Source organism: Xenopus tropicalis, chromosome 4 (genome assembly GCF_000004195.4).
Source record: "Xenopus tropicalis strain Nigerian chromosome 4, UCB_Xtro_10.0, whole genome shotgun sequence".
NCBI classification, from domain to species: Eukaryota; Metazoa; Chordata; class Amphibia; order Anura; family Pipidae; genus Xenopus; species Xenopus tropicalis.
The window spans coordinates 9292700-9314191 of record NC_030680.2 but is presented as its reverse complement, the minus strand read 5'-3'; the positions used below and the strand labels follow the sequence as shown (position 1 = coordinate 9314191).

General features: G+C 40.2%; 1 protein-coding gene across 1 annotated transcript in view; it reads left to right on the top strand.

The window, feature by feature from the left end:
- Positions 1-2727: 2727 nt before the first annotated feature.
- The window catches only part of lrrc4c (leucine rich repeat containing 4C), a 651007-nt gene continuing 632242 nt past the window's right edge, over positions 2728-21492 (top strand). Inside the window, exon 1 of the mRNA XM_031900422.1 lies at positions 2728-3323. The gene's annotated coding sequence lies outside the window, so the exon portion shown is untranslated. The remainder of the gene's footprint in view (positions 3324-21492) is intronic.

Sequence of the window (21492 nt, the reverse complement as noted above, 5' to 3'; positions counted from 1 at the left end):
TTTAACTTTGTGCCATTTACTTAATTTACCTAATTAACCTAGTCACCTGATTAATTACATCTGTATAGCCATTGGCTTTTCATGCTTTAAATACCCCTTGTATGTAATGTTTCATTCAGCCTATGATTAAGTACCGTGAGGTACGAAACGCGTAAGGCTATTTGTACCATGCGTTAGTTTAATAAACTTTTTGTGATTTTACTTCACTTTTTCGTGAGCAACTACTTTTTTCCACCGAAATCCCGGAGTGCCTGCCTTTTTTCCATGTGATATACCCAAGATGACTCCCTTAAGCTGGGGCATGAGCATTATTTAAGCTGGCCATACACGCACCGATCTTATTGTACGGAATGAGGTTTTGTATGATATTTGGTGCATGTATGGTGGATTGACGAGGCAACCAATATTGCAAAAGCCTTGGATATTAGTCATCAATTTAAATGGGGGGGGGGGGGCAAAAGATTTTTATTGGGCTACATTGAGCAAAGACATGCGTTTAAGGTGGTCATACACGGGCCGACTATAGCTGCCGATATCGGTCCCTTGGACCGATTCGGCAGCTAATCGGCCCGTGTATGGGGAGAGCAGATCGGCCTGGCCGACCGATATCTGGCCTGAAATTGGCCAGATCTCGATCGGCCAGGTTAGAAAATCTGGTCGGATCGGGGACCGCATCGGCTCGTTGATGCGGTCCCCGATCCGACTGCCCCATTGCTGCCCACATAATCCGATCGTCTGGCCCCAGGGCCAAACGATCGGATTATTATTTTTTTTACCTAAATGGTCCCGATATCGCCCACCCGTAGGTGGGAATATCGGGGGAAGATCCGCTCGCTTGGCGACATCGCCAAGCGAGCGGATCTGCTCGTGTATGGCCACCTTTAGGGCTGAATCATCATATAGAGTAGAATTCCTATTGTTTCTACCTCCATAGGTGACGATTCAGCCCTGAACGTTAGTGAAGGGTATGAAGATCGTTCATACCCTCCACTAATGTTCAGGGCTGAATCCAATGGTTTTTCTTCAACCAATGGTGACAGGACAGATACAAAGGGGCTGATTTACTAAGACACGATTTCAAATCCGAATTGGAAAAATTCCGATTGGAAACGAACATTTTGCGACTTTTTCGTATTTTTTGCGATTTTTTTCGGCGTCTTTACGATTTTTGTGTAAAAACGTGAGTTTTTCGGCGTCTTTACGATTTTTGCGTAAAAACGCGAGTTTTTCGGCGTCTTTACGAAAGTTGCGCAAAGTCGCGATTTTTTCGTAGCGTTAACACTTGCGCGACTTTGTAACACCATGAGAAAGGGAAAGACACAAAGTCATGTTTCAGCACCTTGGACAGCAGCCTACTCATCCAGCCCAATGGACTACCGGCAAGGGACAGTCCAAATGTACAGAAATGCCCTGTGTACTTAATAAACTACTCTTTGTATTGAAACTACTCTTTGGGGCACATTTACTAACCCACGAACGGGCCGAATGCGTCCGATTGCGTTTTTTTCGTAATGATCGGTAATTTTGCGTCTTTTTCGTATTTTTTGCGATTTTTTTCGGCGTCTTTACAATTTTTGCGTAAAAACGCGATTTTTTCGGCGTCTTTACGATTTTTGCGTAAAAACGCGAGTTTTTCGTCGTCTTTACGATTTTTGCGTAAAAACGCGAGTTTTTCGGCGTCTTTACGAAAGTTGCACAAAGTCGCGCCTTTTTCGTAGCGTTAAAACTTAAAAGGCGCGACGTTTCGCGCAAGTTTTAACGCTACGAAAAAATCGCGACTTTGTGCAACTTTCGTAAAGACGCCGAAAAACTCGCGTTTTTACGCAAAAATCGTAAAGACGCCGAACAAAAACGTGTTTTTACGCAAAAATTGTAAAGACGCCGAAAAAATCGCGAAAAAGTCGCAAAATTACCGATCATTACGAAAAAAACCGCAATCAGACGCATTCGGACCGTTCGTGGGTTAGTAAATGTGCCCCAAAGAGTAGTTTCAATACAAAGAGTAGTTTATTAAGTACACAGGGCATTTCTGTACATTTGGACTGTCCCTTGCCGGTAGTCCATTGGGCTGGATGAGTAGGCTGCTGTCCAAGGTGCTGAAACATGACTTTGTGTCTTTCCCTTTCTCATGGTGTTACTTACTAATTGTCTATGGTAAGGATGTCTCAATTTAATAAATCATTGCGAATTCCAACATAATACAGTCATATCTTCTTTTTCTGCCTAAATAAGTTGAAAAGGGATAAGAAAAGGGCCAATCAGATGTAACATTGGCAAGTAGAAGAATACGTTGTGTCAACATGACTGTTATACTTTGTGCTTCTGATAACGATGTGGGTCTCCGTTCCATCTGCAGCATTGCCACATTTTATACATTAAAATCTTTGATTCGACGGGGGCCCCAGTTGAGAAGAAGAAGAAGAAAAGGGCACAGTTCTCAACGCAATCACCGAATGACTAGAGCAGATTTCTCTCGCAGAGCCTCCCTCTCTCAGGCTCCTAAATGATTTAGCACCTCCTCTTTGTCCCTGCGAAGCCAATGCCTCAGCAGCTGCTGAAAAAGAAATGCTGCTGAATTCACACAGAGCACAGAGCCTTCTCAGTCCGGAGAAGGGGAATCAGAAGCGTCTTTAAGGCTCAGTATTCCACAGTGCAACCCCCCCTCCCTCCCCTCCACCTACCTGCTGTACATTTCCCCCCCCCCCAAAGCATCATCTGTATGTACAGCAAAGAAGAGCCAAACAAAATGCAGTAGCACAGGATGCAGACAGAGCCGGCAGTCACCGGGCTGATGGAAAAGGGCTGTTTATGGTGCAGCAAATGAAGACTTGTAGCCTTGCTCTGCATGATGACACCGAGGTGTTGGTGCCGTTGAAGACCCTCTTGTTTCTGTCTTGGTCTTTTTTTTTTGGACAGAAGGGACGTGGGATCTACCTGTGGTTGGAAGACTCTCTGGATTTGCTATCCTATGAATTCCTTGCTCGTGGTAGCCATGCCAGCATCTGTCACAGACTTAACTCTGTCCAGGTCATCCCTAGTCTACAAACTAGAATAATGATATCCTCTGCCACCGCTCTCCCCTGATACCTCACTTACCATCCTGGACTTTTTCCATTCGTTTTTTTTTATTGAATACAACCCGAGACTTCAAAATGGAATAAAGGGAATCTAAAAATAAAAATAAACCCCCAACATATCATCAATTTCGATATATGTATCTGTTCCACGTGACTTACAAAATTCACCCGGGCAGATAAAGACAAGGAACAGGACACATTCCCTTAGACAAGTTTCCGTTCTTGTAAAGGTGGATTGTCAGATGGGTAAGTTATGTCCTATTCTGCTGAATTACTCTTGTGTTATTCGCATTGGGAAGCATGTTGTCTATCTTTACTACACTACAGGAAACTAAATAGCTCGGTGGTACCAGGACCTTTAGGGGAGAACATGCATGAAGAATAGACTCCAGTATTCCCAATGGTCTTCACTTAACAAGTGTTTCCTTTTATTTCATATGTTTTGGGTCCGAATGAGCATATTCATGTGTATCCAAGTCCCGTATGGTTATATTTATATGGTATCTTTGGAAATAATCCCCCCCCTCCTCATGAAAATCTTTTCTTGTAGATAAATGTCATGGGCATTGGAAAAAAGCAAGTTTGTATTCCATAGACAGGGAAGAAGAGAAAACCGAAATCCATTGCAAAACGTTGATAAGTCTTCGTATTTCTACCCATGACCCTAATTTATTTTTACCTATAAGTGGGACCATGGGAACCGGTAGCTATATTCATATTCGTCATACCTGTAGATAGGAATGGACTTGTGTAGATCTGCTTTGATTTCTTCCATTATAATTGTTTGAAGAACCTAAGAAATTGAGTTAAGGTTTAATACCCACTGAGGGTGGGGGGGGGGGGGTTAAGAGATAAACAGGCAGTGTTACTAGTCTGCCAAGGTAGAACTTGGGTTAAATATAGATTACAAATTGGCATTATCAGGACAATGTTCCTTTTTGGTGTGTGGGTGTATGTGTAGGATGGGTTCTGCATCTTAGCCGAAGTAACATGGCAAGGCAGTGCTTACAGGCTTTCGGCGCGGAAGGGGTTAATGGCAAAGGCTTGAAATTAATTAATGTGGCATTTCCAAATTAGGAGCCTGCAGCAGCAGCGGCAGCAGCATTGCATCTTTGCTTTGTGTCTCTGTGCAGTGGCGTGTTCCTTCCCCACTACTTCCAATAAGAAGACCAAGGACGTTATTATTATTATTATTATTGTTATTATTATTACATATGCCGAGGAATATCTCTGATCTCGAGTGATGCTGAGCGTCCTTTGCCTCCGAGGCAGAAGCAGAATGGAGAGAACACAAGTCGTACATTAATGTAACCTCTCCAGACCTCCCTTCGCTATTACTCAACAGCTATTAATTCCTCTTCTTCTAGTGTTTTATAGGATAGGAACCTCGCCCCAGGTAAAGACGGCTCTTAAAGACATTACTGAGCAGTCCGGTGCCTGGACTATTTAATTTAGCAAAAAAAAAAAGAGCATTTTATTGTGTCAGCACCAAATTAGAGAGAGAGGAACGGAGAGCTGCAGTGCTAGGCATTTAGTAGGGAGAATTGAAGAATAATAAGGCAATAAAACATGACCGTGTCCCGGCTATGTACAATATAAGAATATTGATGGTCGCTCAGCCGGGATACTGAATGTGTGTGTGTGTGTGAATAAACGTGTATTTTATGTCATGGGAAGATGGCTTGAGAGGCAATAAACATAGAGAAAGGGTTCTGGTCATGGTTCCATGGTGAGATGTGTGCGATCAAGTGATTCCATCAGCATGAGTATGCGGCATTTCAGACCCCGTTGGAAGTATTCATGTGCATTAACTATATGCAGTTGGCACAGGCTCTCGGCATTGGCTGTCGGTTTAAACAGATCCATTGATCTTTGATCAGCTGCCTTTTTTTTTAACCATTTAATGGCACCGGCGATAAAGCAGCAGCAGCTAGACCACCCTCAACACAAATGATCCAGGCACTGCACCAAGCATGGCTCAAACAATCATGTTCCGGGGAGGGGGGGGGGAGTGTAACACATGTTCCACATGGACATCAACTAGTGAGGAAGGAATTCACACACCGTGTACGGTCCTTATCCAGCTGTTTGATTCTTCTCTCCCCGGAGTAAATAGGAATAAATTGAGATATTGTTGGGTTGCACCTAAAGCATGATTACAGAACTGAACGAAGGAGATATTTTAGCTTCTACTTGAGCACAGGACTGTGTCAGTCTATCTGTCCGTGTCCATTGCTATAGTAAAGTAAGACAGTAACAACGTCTCGGACAATAGCAGTTTAAGGTGTGATCATGGCCGTGTATTTGGCTGAGATAAGTACAGGTATCGGACCCCTTATCCGGAAACCCATTATCCAGAAAGTTCCGAATTATGGCAAGCCCATCTCCCATAGACTCCATTTTAATTAAATAATTCACATTTTTGAAAATGATTTCCTTATTCTCTGTAAAAATAAAACAGAACCTTGTACTTGATCCCAACTAAGATATAATTACCCCTTATTGGGGGCAGAACATCCCTATTGGGTTTATTTAATGGTTAAATGATTCCCTTTTCTCTGTAATAATAAAACAGTACCTGTACTTGATCCCAACTAAGATATAATTACCCCTTATTGGGGCAGAACAGCCCTATTGGGTTTATTTAATGGTTAAATGATTCCCTTTTCTCTGTAATAATAAAACAGTACCTGTACTTGATCCCAACTAAGATATAATTACCCCTTATTGGGGGCAGAACAGCCCTATTGGGTTTATTTAATGGTTAAATGATTCCCTTTTCTCTGTAATAATAAAACAGTACCTGTACTTGATCCCAACTAAGATATAATTACCCCTTATTGGGGCAGAACAGCCCTATTGGGTTTATTTAATGGTTAAATGATTCCCTTTTCTCTGTAATAATAAAACAGTACCTGTACTTGATCCCAACTAAGATATAATTACCCCTTATTGGGGCAGAACAGTCCTATTGGGTTTTTTTAATGTTTAAATGTTTTTTTTAATAGACTTAAGGTAGGAGATCCGAATTACTGAAATACTCCTTCTCCAGAAAACCCCAGGTCCCGAGCATTCTGGATAATGGGTCCCATACCTGTACCAGGGAGTTTAATATGTAATCATGATAGGGCAGTGATCACTTGGTATGCTCGGGCTTCTGTCTCTTACTCTCTCTCATGAGACATTCATTTATATTCTATCTATCCTGTACGCCTTCACTCTCTCCCACTAATCTTTCCTCTCCTACACTTTCCCTTTCCTTGCTAATGTCCTCCTATTTTCTCAGCCTCCTTTCAACACAAGGACCCCTGTGAGGAACCCAAGGCTCATCATAACGCTAATGTATTCAAGGATTGTCTGGTAGAATTTTTAACTTGAGGCCATTCTAGAAGTGACTGGAATATATTTTTTGAGATGGAGTCAGGTATAAGCATACACTCTAATGTCTACAATTAGAAGTCCATTAGTCAAGTGACAGCAGCAAAGGCAGTTATCCGGTCTGCTGTGAAATTCAAAGAAATGTTGATTGCTGTTTTTATCATTGAATGTATCCTTGAGTAGGTAGCCTTCTTGGCATCGCAGCGTCTTAAACTCAGATTCCGAGTGAGTGCAATTTGTTGGTGTTGACCTTGATGGTGGATATCAAGCCTGTAATAATATCCAATCTATGAGAAATAGAAACCATGCTTGTGTAGATAAAACCAATGAAGAACCCTTCCCCTTGGTTATAGTCTATAAAACACTTGGACTGCAACTTAAGGAGCAAGATTATTGGTGGAAAAATTCCAAGAGAGATGTTTGTAAAGATGAGAGATTGGTCTTAGCAAACGTTCTACATAAGCCGAGAACATTCGTGATATGCCGGTCTTAGTTCCAGCTGGCTACGTGCTGGTTCCCTTCACTGGCAGTGTTTGAAAAATTCTGTAAAATTCAGTTACTTGCTAGATTAAGCATGAGAAGCATGTGAAAAGCTTGTTTCAAATCTGTATTTAACGTGTTCATCTACTAAATGTGCCAAAAACAGTGCCATTTTATCACTAGATAGATGTAGCATGGATGAGCATTGGCTGCTTTGGTAAAAATGGCAGCTAAAGGGGTGTGGATTCATTCTGGTAACATGAGCCTAGAACAGGGTTCCCCAACCTTTCTTATTCATGAGCCTCAGTCAAATGTAAAAAGACTTGGAGAGCAACACAAGCACCATAAAAGTTCATGGAGGAGCCAAATAAGGGCTGTGATTGGCTATTAGGCAGCCTCTATGCACCCTATCAGCTTACAGGGGGCTTTATTTGGTAGGAAATCTTGTTCTTATTCAACCAAAACTTGCCCCCAAGTCAGGAATTCAAAAATAACTCCCTGGTTTGGGGGCACTGAGAGCAACATCCAAGGGGTTGGGGAGCAACATGTTACCCCGAGCCACTGGTTGGGGATCACTGGTCTAGAATGTTATCTTAGTGACCCCCAGTAGTAGTTTTTGGTAAGTTTATAAGTTAGTAAGTTTGGTTAGCAGATGGTAAGTTGGTAAGTTTGGCAAGTTGGATTAAAAAATGGGTAAAGCTAAATGTGTAGCTGTGTTGATCCCTTGGTGAACCCCTTAGTGTGTTTTTTTCTCCGACACTGTTGTTCTGTTGCCAAAGGTTATATGGAATTGTATTTGTATGGACTGTGCCTGATAAAGAGTACTTGTAATAAAAGGTAAAACATACCTATATTATCATTCTAACCTGAATAATCTGATAGACACCCATTAGCTTCTTCTTGATGGACACCAACATTAAGGGTTTAGAGTTACTCTCTTCTTATTAACACCTTGGGTACAGATAATAAGTACCAAGCTCTTCCATATTGAAGCATAAATCCTTCTTCCATACCTGTTTTTGGGGGGTTATTTGCTTAGCTGCTCTTATGATTGAACGATCTAGGCAGATTTAGGCAACCAGAGAGCATTAGAGAGAGATCATTATCACTCAACTCTATCCACCATGTCCCGTTTGATATTATTTCATTATATGTAATGTTATTATTGGGTTATTTTTGGCCTCTTTCACTCGGGTATAGGGGCCTAGTGTAATTACATTTTAATTCGTTTGTCCTCCTAACTGAACCTGGAAACGCTGCTTCATAAATAGTGGCAGCGATGACCATCTGGAATTGCCCGAGTTGTCACATGATTTATTTATATAGTTTAATGTAATTCAATAAACATGACAAGATTATCTTGGAACCTCCCATGTAATCGTATTACTGCAATTCCTTTACAATTAGAATTTAAGTTGAACGTAACTTATTGTTTCCTTATCTGCCCTTGCAGCATCCAGTGAAGGTCACAATTAGTCCCCCCCCCCCCAAGAAATGGTGCAAAAATGATACAAAAGGTAGAATTTGATTTTTGGTCAAGATTTATGGTCCCAGAGCAGCAAATCGTCTCTAATACTTTTGTGAAACATAATAAGATGTTTTTACAAGGGATCAGGAAATGAACAGGGCTAAGGATTATGGGTCCCAATATGCATTTAAAAACACCATAAAGGGGATGTAAACCCTGCTGCTCAACCAAACGTTACTCAGTTGTTGCTGGACTACAAATCCCAGAATAATGTAACATATTATGAAGGGTGAGGCATGCTGGGAGCTGTAGTCCAGCAACATCAGGGTTGTATTCTTAAAGCAATATTGCACAATAAAACTTTCCCCCAAATCCCCACAGCCAGCGACTGCTTTAAAATGCAAAAAATCCCCCAATGAGAATCCCAGCTGATCTGTATAAATCCGGCTCCATGTTCTCTGTTCCTGCAATTGGAGTTGGGAGCATTAAACCCAGTTTCCCAGCACTGAACAAGTCTGCCCTTATCCCCATGTCTGATTCCTGTGCCATATAATGAGGGGAAAATGCCATCATTATCTCTATATGTAAGGTACCAGCAAGGGGCCTGACACAGTGCTGGGAATCAGCATTCTCATTGGTCAATTCTTTTGCATTTATAATTTACCAGTAGAATTCTCATTGGTGAATTTTCTTGCATCTATAATTATGTTTTTTTGGCAACTTCTATAGGAAAACTAGGAGGCGCAGTGGGATAGCATCATGGCTGGGTTTACATGATTGGCTTGACCCTCTTCATTCCATCTTCTACTATCAAGCCCTAAGCCACCATCTTAACCCCATAGACAATTAATTTCTTTGTTTTTTTTAACCCTATCCTATAGGAAATTCATAGTGGTTTATAGCAGTAACTCAAGGCTAGAGAACAGCTGATTCATCCCAGTTCAAGGCATGGACTGAGGTGTCTACAAAGTCCTCCAGAGTTGACCATGAGTATAATACTTTTTTCCCCTCTTCTGGAACCAATATCTCCATTTATAGGGTCCATATTGACCATACAGGACAGATAGGAGTAAATTGACATGCTGATGTATTGGAGTCCTATTGAGTGGACAGTCAGGGAAATCTCTTGATGTGGATATTGGGAAACTTTGCTGTATTGTATCCCAAATAAATGTAGATATTTCACAATTAAAGAAGTGAATGACATCTCTTTAATGGGTTCCTCATCCCAAGCAATCATAAAGGAGATCAATCCAAAAAATATTGTAGTTTCTTCAAAAAATCTGTTGAGAGTTTTGTTGTCCCAGCTTGTTGGCCATATTTGATTTAAATACAATATAAGTTTTCTACCACCCTCTGAGAATATAAATTTTACACTACTCCCCCTAGTGGCTCCACCTTTATATTAGATGCATAATTATGCTCCAGTGGAAGTTCTGGATGGTTTGTGTAGCTTGCTTCTTGCACTTAACCCGTGATATGAGTAAAGGTGGCCATACACGGGCCAATTCTAGCTGCCGATATGGGTCCCTTAGAGCGATTTGGCAGCTAATTGGCCCGTGTATGGGCACCACCGACGGGTCTGCCTGACTGATATCTGGCCTGAAATCGTCCAGATATCGATCAGGCGGGTTGAAAAATTTAGTCGGATCGGGGACCGCATTGGCTCGTTGATGCGGTCTCGGACCGACTTTGCCTATACCTGCCATTATAATTCGATTGTTTGGCCCCAGGGCCAAACGACCGAATTAGCCTGGATTCTCCTGATATCGCCCACCCATAGGTGGGGGATATCGGGAGAAGATCTGCTCGCTTGGCAACATCACCAAGCGAGCGGATGTGAAGGTGTATGGGCACCTTTAGGCACTGAAGGGTCACCCCCCTCTACAAATATACAATACTGCATAACTTTTTTTGCTATGTGTTTTAAAGGAAAAGTATACCCCCAAGAAAAAAGACTTGTTAGGTGGCCTATTAAAGAATCTCCCCAAACTGGAATATATATATCAGTAAATATTACCCTTTTACATCCTTTCCCTTGAGCCGCCATTTAGTGATGGGCTGTGTGCTCCCTCAGAGATCAGCTGACAGGAAGTGATGCAGCTCTAACTGTAACAGGAAGTAGTGTGGGAGCAAAAGGCAGAACTCTGCCCATTCATTGGCTGATGGGACCTAGCATGTATGTGTGCCTTGGCTTGTTTGTGTGCACTGTGACTCCTATGATCCCAGGGGGCGGCCCTTAGTACTTAAAATGGCAGTTTCCTGTTTAGGATTACCCAATGGCACATACTACTAAAAAAGTATATTTATATGAAAATGGTTTATTTAGATGAAGCAGGGTTTTACGTATGAGGTGTTTATGCAATATATTTATATAGAGACCGACATTGTTCGGGGGTGTAGTTTTACCATTAATAAGATAGACATAATACGTCTATTCTACTATAATATCGCCATTTAGAAAATGGATGACATTCCCATTTTATGTCATTATGCTGCCATCATTTCTAGAATCTGTGCCTTCATCGACAACATATACCACAAGTATTTGTTTTTAGAATTATTTCTTTTATTTCTACATGTAATGCATTTATTTATTAAATAAATAATCTGATGGATGTATAAAAGTTGTGTGCATAGTGAGAGACTTGTTTCCTTTTTGGTATGTGGCCGCCATGTTGCTTTCTGTGGTAGCAGTATACTCTAGGGCAGGGGTCCCCAACCTTGCTTACTCATGAGCCTCAGTCAAATGTAAAAAGATTTGGGGAGCAACACAAGCACCATAAAAGTTCATGGAGGTGCCAAATAAGGACTGTGATTGGCTATTAGGGGCCTCTATGCACCCTATCAGCTTACAGGGGTTTTATTTAGCTTTATTCAACAAAAACTTGCCCCCTAGTCAGGAATTCAAAAATAAATCCCTGGTTTGGGGGCACTGAGAGCAATATCCAAGGGGCTGGGGAGCAACATGTTCCCCCCAACCCACTGGTTGGGGATCACTGCCATAGAGCAAATCTATTAGTCATAGTTATCCCTATGAGTACTGTATAGAGCAGTGATCCCCAACCAGTGGCTCAGGAACCTCACCAACCCTTGGATGTTTCTCCCAGTGGCCTCAAAACAGGTGCTTATTTTTGAATTTCTGATTAGAAGGTAAGTTTAATTATATAAAAACCATAAGTACTGCCAGACAGAGTCTCCCATAGGCTGTCAGTCTACATAGGTCCTACCGATATCTACAGCCATTTGGCACCCAAGGAACTCCTTTCCTGCTTGAGTTGCTCTCCAACCTTTTTATACAGGTATAGGACCCATTATCCAGAATGCTCGGGACCAAGGGTATTCTGGAAAAGGGATTTTTCTGTAATTTGGATCTCCAAACCTTAAGTCTACTAAAAAATCAATAAACCATTAATCAAACCCAATAGGACTGTTCTGCCCCCAATAAGGGGTAATTATATCTTAGTTGGGATCAAGTACAGGTACTGTTTTATTATTACAGAGAAAAGGGAATCATTTAACCATGAAATAAACCCAATAGGGCTGTTCTGCCCCCAATAAGGGGTAATTATATCTTAGTTGGGATCAAGTACAGGTACTGTTTTATTATTACAGAGAAAAGGGAATCATTTAACCATGAAATAAACCCAATAGGGCTGTTCTGCCCCCAATAAGGGGTAATTATATCTTAGTTGGGATCAAGTACAGGTACTGTTTTATTATTACAGAGAAAAGGGAATCATTTAACCATTAAATAAACCCAATAGGGCTGTTCTGCCCCCAATAAGGGGTAATTATATCTTAGTTGGGATCAAGTACAGGTACTGTTTTATTATTACAGAGAAAAGGGAATCATTTAACCATTAAATAAACCCAATAGGGCTGTTCTGCCCCCAATAAGGGGTAATTATATCTTAGTTGGGATCAAGTACAGGTACTGTTTTATTATTACAGAGAAAAGGGAATCATTTAACCATTAAATAAACCCAATAGGGCTGTTCTGTCCCCAATAAGGGACAATAATATCTTAGTTGGGGATCCCTGGTATAGAATGTGACTCAACTCTTTACTTCAACATCGTCCTATCAATTTGGTTGTGTGTAACGTATCTTCCATTTCAAGTGTTGAACCTTCAACCCTTAATCCGATCACATCAAAAGCTCTTGAGGTCTCCCCTGTGTCGTCTTCCAATCGCACGCCGGATAATACCGAACCAAAATACGACTTTCCCTTATCTTTAGTCCGAACGCCGAAGGTCTGAGTGATGTTTACCGGGCAGAAGGGCTGAAATGAAGGAACTCTTCATCCTTAATGGTGATTTAAAAGTGAGAGACAAAGTACATTGCGTTACAGATGCTGCAGCTATTGGGACAGGAATCAGCTAGAGGGCAGAAACGTAGCAACCGCCGCTGATTAATGTTACACTCCGTGAATAGTCAACAGGAATATTAAACATAGAGTAATGCGCAGAGGAACTGATTACAGACTCTGGGACTCCTGCTGTCTTACTGTGGGATTCAATAAACAGAGGGAACATTAACCAGCCATAAAGCCTTCCTCGGGAACTTCCGTTACTTGATTATCCAGAATAGGGGGGGTCCTTATCAATAATTACAGGTGGCAAGAGAAAGAAAGACGGAAAGATATCCAATATCATTTTGATACGGTATCATTTCTATCTAAAATGTATATTCATTATATTGGTAATATAGAATTTTAAACACCATTCCAGTACTGTTTTATTATTACACAGAAAAAAGGGAATCATTTGACCATTAAATAAACCAAATAGGGCTGTTCTGCCCCAATAAGGGGTAATTATATCTTAGTTGGGATCAAGTACAGGTACTGTTTTATTATTACAGAGAAAAGGGAATCATTTAACCATGAAATAAACCCAATAGGGCTGTTCTGCCCCAATAAGGGGTAATTATATCTTAGTTGGGATCAAGTACAGGTACTGTTTTATTATTACAGAGAAAAGGGAATCATTTAACCATGAAATAAACCCAATAGGGCTGTTCTGCCCCAATAAGGGGTAATTATATCTTAGTTGGGATCAAGTACAGATACTGTTTTATTATTACAGAGAAAGGGAATCATTTAACCATTAAATAAACCCAATAGGGCTGTTCTGCCCCAATAAGGGGTAATTATATCTTAGTTGGGATCAAGTACAGATACTGTTTTATTATTACAGAGAAAGGGAATCATTTAACCATGAAATAAACCCAATAGGGCTGTTCTGCCCCAATAAGGGGTAATTATATCTTAGTTGGGATCAAGTACAGATACTGTTTTATTATTACAGAGAAAGGGAATCATTTAACCATGAAATAAACCCAATAGGGCTGTTCTGCCCCAATAAGGGGTAATTATATCTTAGTTGGGATCAAGTACAGGTACTGTTTTATTATTACAGAGAAAAGGGAATCATTTAACCATGAAATAAACCCAATAGGGCTGTTCTGCCCCCAATAAGGGGTAATTATATCTTAGTTGGGATCAAGTACAGGTACTGTTTTATTATTACAGAGAAAAGGGAATCATTTAACCATGAAATAAACCCAATAGGGCTGTTCTGCCCCAATAAGGGGTAATTATATCTTAGTTGGGATCAAGTACAGGTACTGTTTTATTATTACAGAGAAAAGGGAATCATTTAACCATGAAATAAACCCAATAGGGCTGTTCTGCCCCCAATAAGGGGTAATTATATCTTAGTTGGGATCAAGTACAGGTACTGTTTTATTATTACAGAGAAAAGGGAATCATTTAACCATGAAATAAACCCAATAGGGCTGTTCTGCCCCCAATAAGGGGTAATTATATCTTAGTTGGGATCAAGTACAGGTACTGTTTTATTATTACAGAGAAAAGGGAATCATTTTTAAAAATGTGAATTATTTGATTTAAATGGAGTCTATGGGAGACGGGCTTTCCATAATTTGGAACTTTCTGAATAATGGGTTTCCAGATAAGGGGTCCGATATCTGTTAAAGCTAGATTTTTACATGACAACGGCACGAGCGGGAAATATTCATTCAAAAAGTTGCTGAACGTTCTTTCTACATGGGACTTTTGTAGTACGTATTTGATGCCGTGAATCCACGCCTGGCAAATTATTTCGCCCATCACTATGTATCAGACATTAGTAAATGCAGAGTTGGACTGGGGTGCCAGGGGCCCGCAGTTGCCCACCCCAGTCATGAGGTCCTACTCTGCCACTACCCGCGCTCCCCTGACCACCGGATACACACTTAAAGCTTAATGTTGGGGAGGAGGAGTACCGGTGCCCACATTTGCTGGCATGGGAGATAAGATGCTTTTAATTTGCATCAGTTTTCAGAAATTTCATAAAAAGCTAAACTCAGCCATTTTGAACTTTTCAAAATGTGCATCAAAAAATTATTTGTAGGGAATTTTGGCATTTTACTGCCAATAGATTTGCCACAATAGTGCCACCTAGAACATTATATATATTCTTCAGAAAGCTTTACCATACCTGAGTAAACAGCTCTAGAAGCATCCTCTGTTTGTTTTAGATAGCAGCTGCCATTTTAGCTTGGTCTTCAAAGCTTCCTGCTGCAGCTCTAGCAGTTGGTAGCTCAGATTACACATTCCTAAGGGCAGGGGGAGTGAGATTTATAAATTCTTATGGGAGTGGGGAACAGGAGAGAGGAGAGAGCTGGGCAGACTCTGGCCCGGGAATGAAGGATTTTTCTGAGAGAGGAAGTCAGATACCGAAGAACATGTTTACAAAAAAGAAATAAAGAAATCCTGTTTCTTTTGATAGAGGACCCCAGATCCCAAGCATTCCAGGTAATATCCCATACTTGTATTTTATAAAACCATCAAAATACCAAAAAAGTAGAGAACACCCATAATACATTCACGTCTCTCGATTCAACTCCAGGTTCTGCTCAGAGACAATAATGATTTTGTGAGCTAAAACAAGTAACATCTATTGAAAGCAATGTGTTTATAGTTCATTAAGTTCATCTGTAAAGGCAGTGAAACAGGACAGGTAATTGTAAATGTTTTCTGTACAATTCTCCTTAAAGGGCAAGTAAACTCATGTTTTCTATGGGATGCTGATTTATTAAGCACCACCCATTTCGGACAATGGGCAACAAAATTCACAATGGAAAAATTTGCCATGCGTCAAAAAATTGTCGCCCGTGTCTGAAAATTGATTGAACATTTCCGCTGTTTGTTGAATTTCTTTTAGCATTTTGCGAATCTTGCGAAAGAAATAATTCACTAAACAATTTGCCAGGCATGGATTTGCGGTGAATTTCCGCGTTTTGCCATTTTTTAAGAAAATTGTTGCCTGCCTCAAAATAATTGTCGCCTGTGTCAAAAAATTGTAGCCTGTGGAAGAAAAAAAAATTGTCACCCACGTCAAAAAAATTGTAGCTGTTTCGTGAATCTTTTGGAAGATTGCCAAATTTGGACAGATTCGCTCATTACTACCGATGAGTAAATCTGTCCCGTTTCGCTTCAACGAAAAATTTGAGAAACGTTTTGGAGAAAATGTTGCACATAAAAAACAATTGTCAATTTTTTTGACTTGGGCAACAATTTTTTTACTCTGGCAAAATGTTTTGACGCACGGCGAATTTTTCCGCTGTGAATTTTCCCCGTTTCATGAATGAAATCCACCAACGAGCGAACTAGTGATACTGGAATCTGTCCCATTTCGCTTGGTCGTAAATTTTGCAAATCTTTTTGTAGAAAATGTCCCACGTAAAAAAAAATTGCAGAGTGTCGAATTTTTCCACTGCAAATTTTCCCCTTTTGCAAAAAAGTGATTTTTTGGACTCGGGCAACAATTTTTTTACTCTGGCAAAATGTTTTGACTCACGGCGAATTTTTCCGCCGTGAATTTTCCCCGTTTCATGAATGAAATCCACCAACGAGCGAACTAGTGATACTGGAATCTGTCCCATTTCGCTTGGTCGAAAAATTTGCAAATCTTTTTGTAGAAAATGTCCCACGTAAAAAAAAAATTGCAGAGTGTCGAATTTTTCCGCTGCAAATTTTCCCCTTTTGAAAAAAAGCCATTTTTTTGACTCGGGCAACAATTTTTTTACTCTGGCAAAATGTTTTGACGCACGGCAAATTTTTCCGCTGTGAACTTTCCCCGTTTCATGAATGAAATCCACCAATGAGCGAACTAGTGATACTGAAATCTGTCCCATTTCGCTTGGTCGAAAAATTTGCAAATCTTTTTGTAGAAAATGTCCCACGTAAAAAAAAAATTGCAGAGTGTCGAATTTTTCCACTGCAAATTTTCCCCTTTTGCAAAAAAGTGATTTTTTGGACTCGGGCAACAATTTTTTTACTCTGGCAAAATGTTTTGACTCACGGCGAATTTTTCCGCCGTGAATTTTCCCCGTTTCATGAATGAAATCCACCAACGAGCGAACTAGTGATACTGGAATCTGTCCCATTTCGCTTGGTCGAAAAATTTGCAAATCTTTTTGTAGAAAATGTCCCACGTAAAAAAAAATTGCAGAGTGTTGAATTTTTCCACTGCAAATTTTCCCCTTTTGCAAAAAAGCCATTTTTTTGACTCGGGCAACAATTTTTTTACTCTGGAAAAATGTTTTGACACACGGCGAATTTTTATGCTGTGAATTTTCCCCGTTTCATGAATGAAATCCACCAATGAGCGAACTAGTGATACTGAAATCTGTCCCATTTCGCTTGGTCGAAAAATTTGCAAATCTTTTTGTAGAAAATGTCCCACGTAAAAAAAAAATTGCAGAGTGTCGAATTTTTCCACTGCAAATTTTCCCCTTTTGCAAAAAAGTGATTTTTTGGACTCGGGCAACAATTTTTTTACTCTGGCAAAATGTTTTGACTCACGGCGAATTTTTCCGCCGTGAATTTTCCCCGTTTCATGAATGAAATCCACCAACGAGCGAACTAGTGATACTGGAATCTGTCCCATTTCGCTTGGTCGAAAAATTTGCAAATCTTTTTGTAGAAAATGTCCCACGTAAAAAAAAATTGCAGAGTGTTGAATTTTTCCACTGCAAATTTTCCCCTTTTGCAAAAAAGCCATTTTTTTGACTCGGGCAACAATTTTTTTACTCTGGAAAAATGTTTTGACACACGGCGAATTTTTATGCTGTGAATTTTCCCCGTTTCATGAATGAAATCCACCAATGAGCGAACTAGTGATACTGAAATCTGTCCCATTTCGCTTGGTCGAAAAATTTGCAAATCTTTTTGTAGAAAATGTCCCACGTAAAAAAAAAATTGCAGAGTGTCGAATTTTTCTGCTGCAAATTTTCCCCTTTTGAAAAAAAGCCATTTTTTTGACTCGGGCAACAATTTTTTTACTCTGGCAAAATGTTTTGACGCACGGCGAATTTTTATGCTGTGAATTTTCCCCGTTTCATGAATGAAATCCACCAACGAGCGAACTAGTGATACTGGAATCTGTCCCATTTCGCTTGGTCGTAAAATTTGCAAATCTTTTTGTAGAAAATGTCCCACGTAAAAAAATTGCAGAGTGTCGAATTTTTCCGCTGCAAATTTTCCCCTTTTTTGCAAAAAACAAAAAAAACCCGCCAATGGCAAAACGCGGAAATTCGCTGCGAATTCATGCCCCCCAAATTATTCCGCCCATCCCTTCTCATCACTAATGACTACGTTTTTTCCACTGACACAGATTCTGGCTGAGATTTTGTTTCGCTGTTAATAGAAAAAAAATTTTTCAAGGGGAAAAAGAAACACAACCCCCCCCCCCCCCCCATTGATTCCAATGCATTTGGCAAAATTACAAAAAAACAAAATGTTACTATTTTGCAAATATTTTTCTGTGGATTTGCGCATTTTCCGTTGAAGCAAAACAGGGCAATTTGGCTCATCACTAAACACGATTTACGCCAATTACCATAAGCCAGTGCCGCCATATTTATAGCTATGGAAATGCTGAGCAGAAATGTTCTTTGAACGCAAAATATTTATTCATAAATATTTAATTTTATTAAAGAAAAGGAAGACAAAAATTTCTCCTGATTTTTTTTTAAAAAGAAGATATCAGTTTCTATGTAATAACCAATTTATCTTTCTACACCAGTTGTAACAACCTAGTAGGGTTGGCGTTTTTTTTCCAACGTTTTTTTTAAAGGTGTCGTGCTCTTTTGATTTGCATTCACTATTTTTTTTTTTTTTTACTCGTTGGCTTCTTGTAATTAACCCCATTACTTTATCTGCATAATTACATTTAGAGAGAGTGCATTTGCTGCCCAGCAGAGCTCTTTAACAGCTAATGGGAGTAATGTCCGCCTACTGTGCGTTCTACGATAAAACGTGTTTAGCCTGCATGGTAGGCATTTCTGAGGCCATTAAAAATACAATTGCAAATGGAGAAGAAAAAAAGACGGCAGATATTAGGGAGAAGATATCCAGTCGGCCATTATTCATACACTAATGAAAATAACCCCTAACGAATGAACCATGGGATCTTCTGGGTCGAAGTCTACGGAAAGTGAAACTTTAGTGATGAGCGAATCTGGCCCGTTTCGCTGCGCAAAAAAGATTCGCGAAACAGTGCAAAATGGGGAAAATGCCATACATCGAAAAAAAAATTGTCGCTCGCATCATTTTTTTTTGACACGGTTGACAATTTTTTCGCCCGTTTCACAAAAGAATTCGCCAATGGCGAAACATGGAAATTTGCCACAAATCCATGGCTGCCGAATTTTGACCATCACTATTAAACTTCTATTTTGGATGAAAGTGCCCAATAGTGATGAGCGAATCTGCCCCGTTTCGCTTCGCCATAAAATTCGTGAAACTGCAAGAAAATTCGCAAAATAGACGAAAAATTAGCAAAACGGTGGAAAATTTGAGAAATGCATTTGTCGTGTGATTTTTTTTGTCGCCTGCTTCTTTTTTGTCGCCCACATCTATTTTTAGTCGCCCGCATCTATTTATTTTTTTCGTCCGCCATTTTTTTGCCACAAACGCACCCAACGCTCGACAAAAAAATTACGCACAATGAATTTTTTCCGCTGTGAATTTTCACAAAATAATTTACCAATGGCAAAATGCAGAAATTCGCTGCACATCCATGCCTGGGGAAAAAATCGCTCATCACTAGTGCCCAAGGTAACCATTGGCAGGACAGAAGGCTACGGGTGGGCATGGAAGAAGGAAGGAACTTACCCCTCCCCACAAACTCAAGATATATATTTTATGACCCATTGCTTGAGATGACCATTCCACCAATGAGTTGAACCGGTAAGGAGACTTTAAACAAGGGGAACTACATCATGAGAAGTCACATTGATGACATATTCTTTATATCCCAATTCTGTTTGTGGAGCTGACATTAGTGATGAGCGAATCTGTCCCGTTTCACGGTGAAAAATTTGAGAAACTACGAAAATTGTCGTCAATTTTTTTGGTTCGCCCTGCAACCATCAAACACAGCAGAACTGCGCGTAAAGAATTGTCATCAATATCGTTTTGAGGTCAAGTGCCCTGACCATATCAACAATTATGCTGGAATTAAGAGACAAAACACTGCATTCTGGGTAAAAAAATATTAGGGATGCACTGAACCCACTTTTTTTGGGTTCGGTGCATCCCTAAAATTATGTCAAGCGAAATTTGCGAATTTTGACGCGAAACAATCCGCCAATGGGGAAACGTGGAAATGCGACGGGAATCCGTGCCTGCCAAATTATTTCGCCCATCACAAGTTGACATGTCCACTAACCGCATTTCACCACTGGCGAATTATTTTGAGAAACTCCTGTGAAAATGCGCTGCGGAAAATTTAGTCGCATGGAAACTTTTTTGTCTCGGGTCAAATTGGGCACGGTTGCGTCAAAAAAGGCTGCGGTAGCGTCAAATTGGCTGCGGTCGTGGCAAAAAAGGCACAGTCATCACACAGCGCGGGCAACAAAAACATTGACATGGGCGACAAAAACATTTACATGGACAACAAAAACATTGACATGGGCGACAAAAACATTGACGCGGGTGAAAAAAAATACGTGGGCGAATTTTTCGCCGTTTCGCAAATTTTATGGTGAAGCAAAATGGGACAGATTCACTCATCACTACTCAATGACATGAAAGTACGCCAACTGACACAGGGGAAGATCCCCTCGCCTTGAAGGTGCTGGTATCTCCAGGGTCCACCCTGCAACCATCAAACACAGCAGAACTGTGCATAAAGAATTGTCATCTATATCCATGGCAATAATTATGCTGGAATTATGAGACCAAAACACTGCATTCTGGGTAAAAAAATGGCAAACTTCATCCAAAATGACACTGTGCACTTGGACATGTCCCCTTTGGACGTGCATGGACTCCAGTAACGTTAATGAGTGCCTACAACGACTGCATCCATTTTGACACTTTAATTAGCCCTTTTCTCGCTCTTGTACTCCATTCTTTCCCTGTACTGAGGCAGTCGCAGTGCCATAAATACTTCTTGGAGAGCATCTCGTATGCACGACTGGTCTTTAACCACTTGAGCTCGTTACCCGGTGGAGTAGAGCATTCATTAAGAACTTTAACTCACTCTGGAAAGAAACCATTTGTTTCTTGTACCATAATGCATGAAAGATTTTTCCAATAATGTCACTTTCTGCCGTCGTCCTAATTGCAATGGGTTTCTATACAACTTTGCACGGTGCATTTGCTCTTAAGATTTTTTCAATTGCCTGGGCCATAAAGCTAAAGTATTGCGTGATCTAATTAAAGTTTTAACATGTTTGAGATCATATGCTTTACGGTTCCAACACTCAGAGGCCTTTGTGATTCTTGAATGCATTCATCAATTTATTATTTTATATACAGGTATAGGACCCGTTATCCAGAATGCTCGGGACCAAGGGTATTCCGGTCTTTCCATAATTTGGATCTCCATACCTTAAGTCTACTAAAAAAATCAATAATTATATCTTAGTTGGGATCAAGTACAGGTACTGTTTTATTATTACAGAGAAAAGGGAATCATTTAACCATTAAATAAACCCAATAGGGCTGTTCTGCCCCAATAAGGAGTAATTATATCTTAGTTGGGATCAAGTACAGGTACTGTTTTATTAT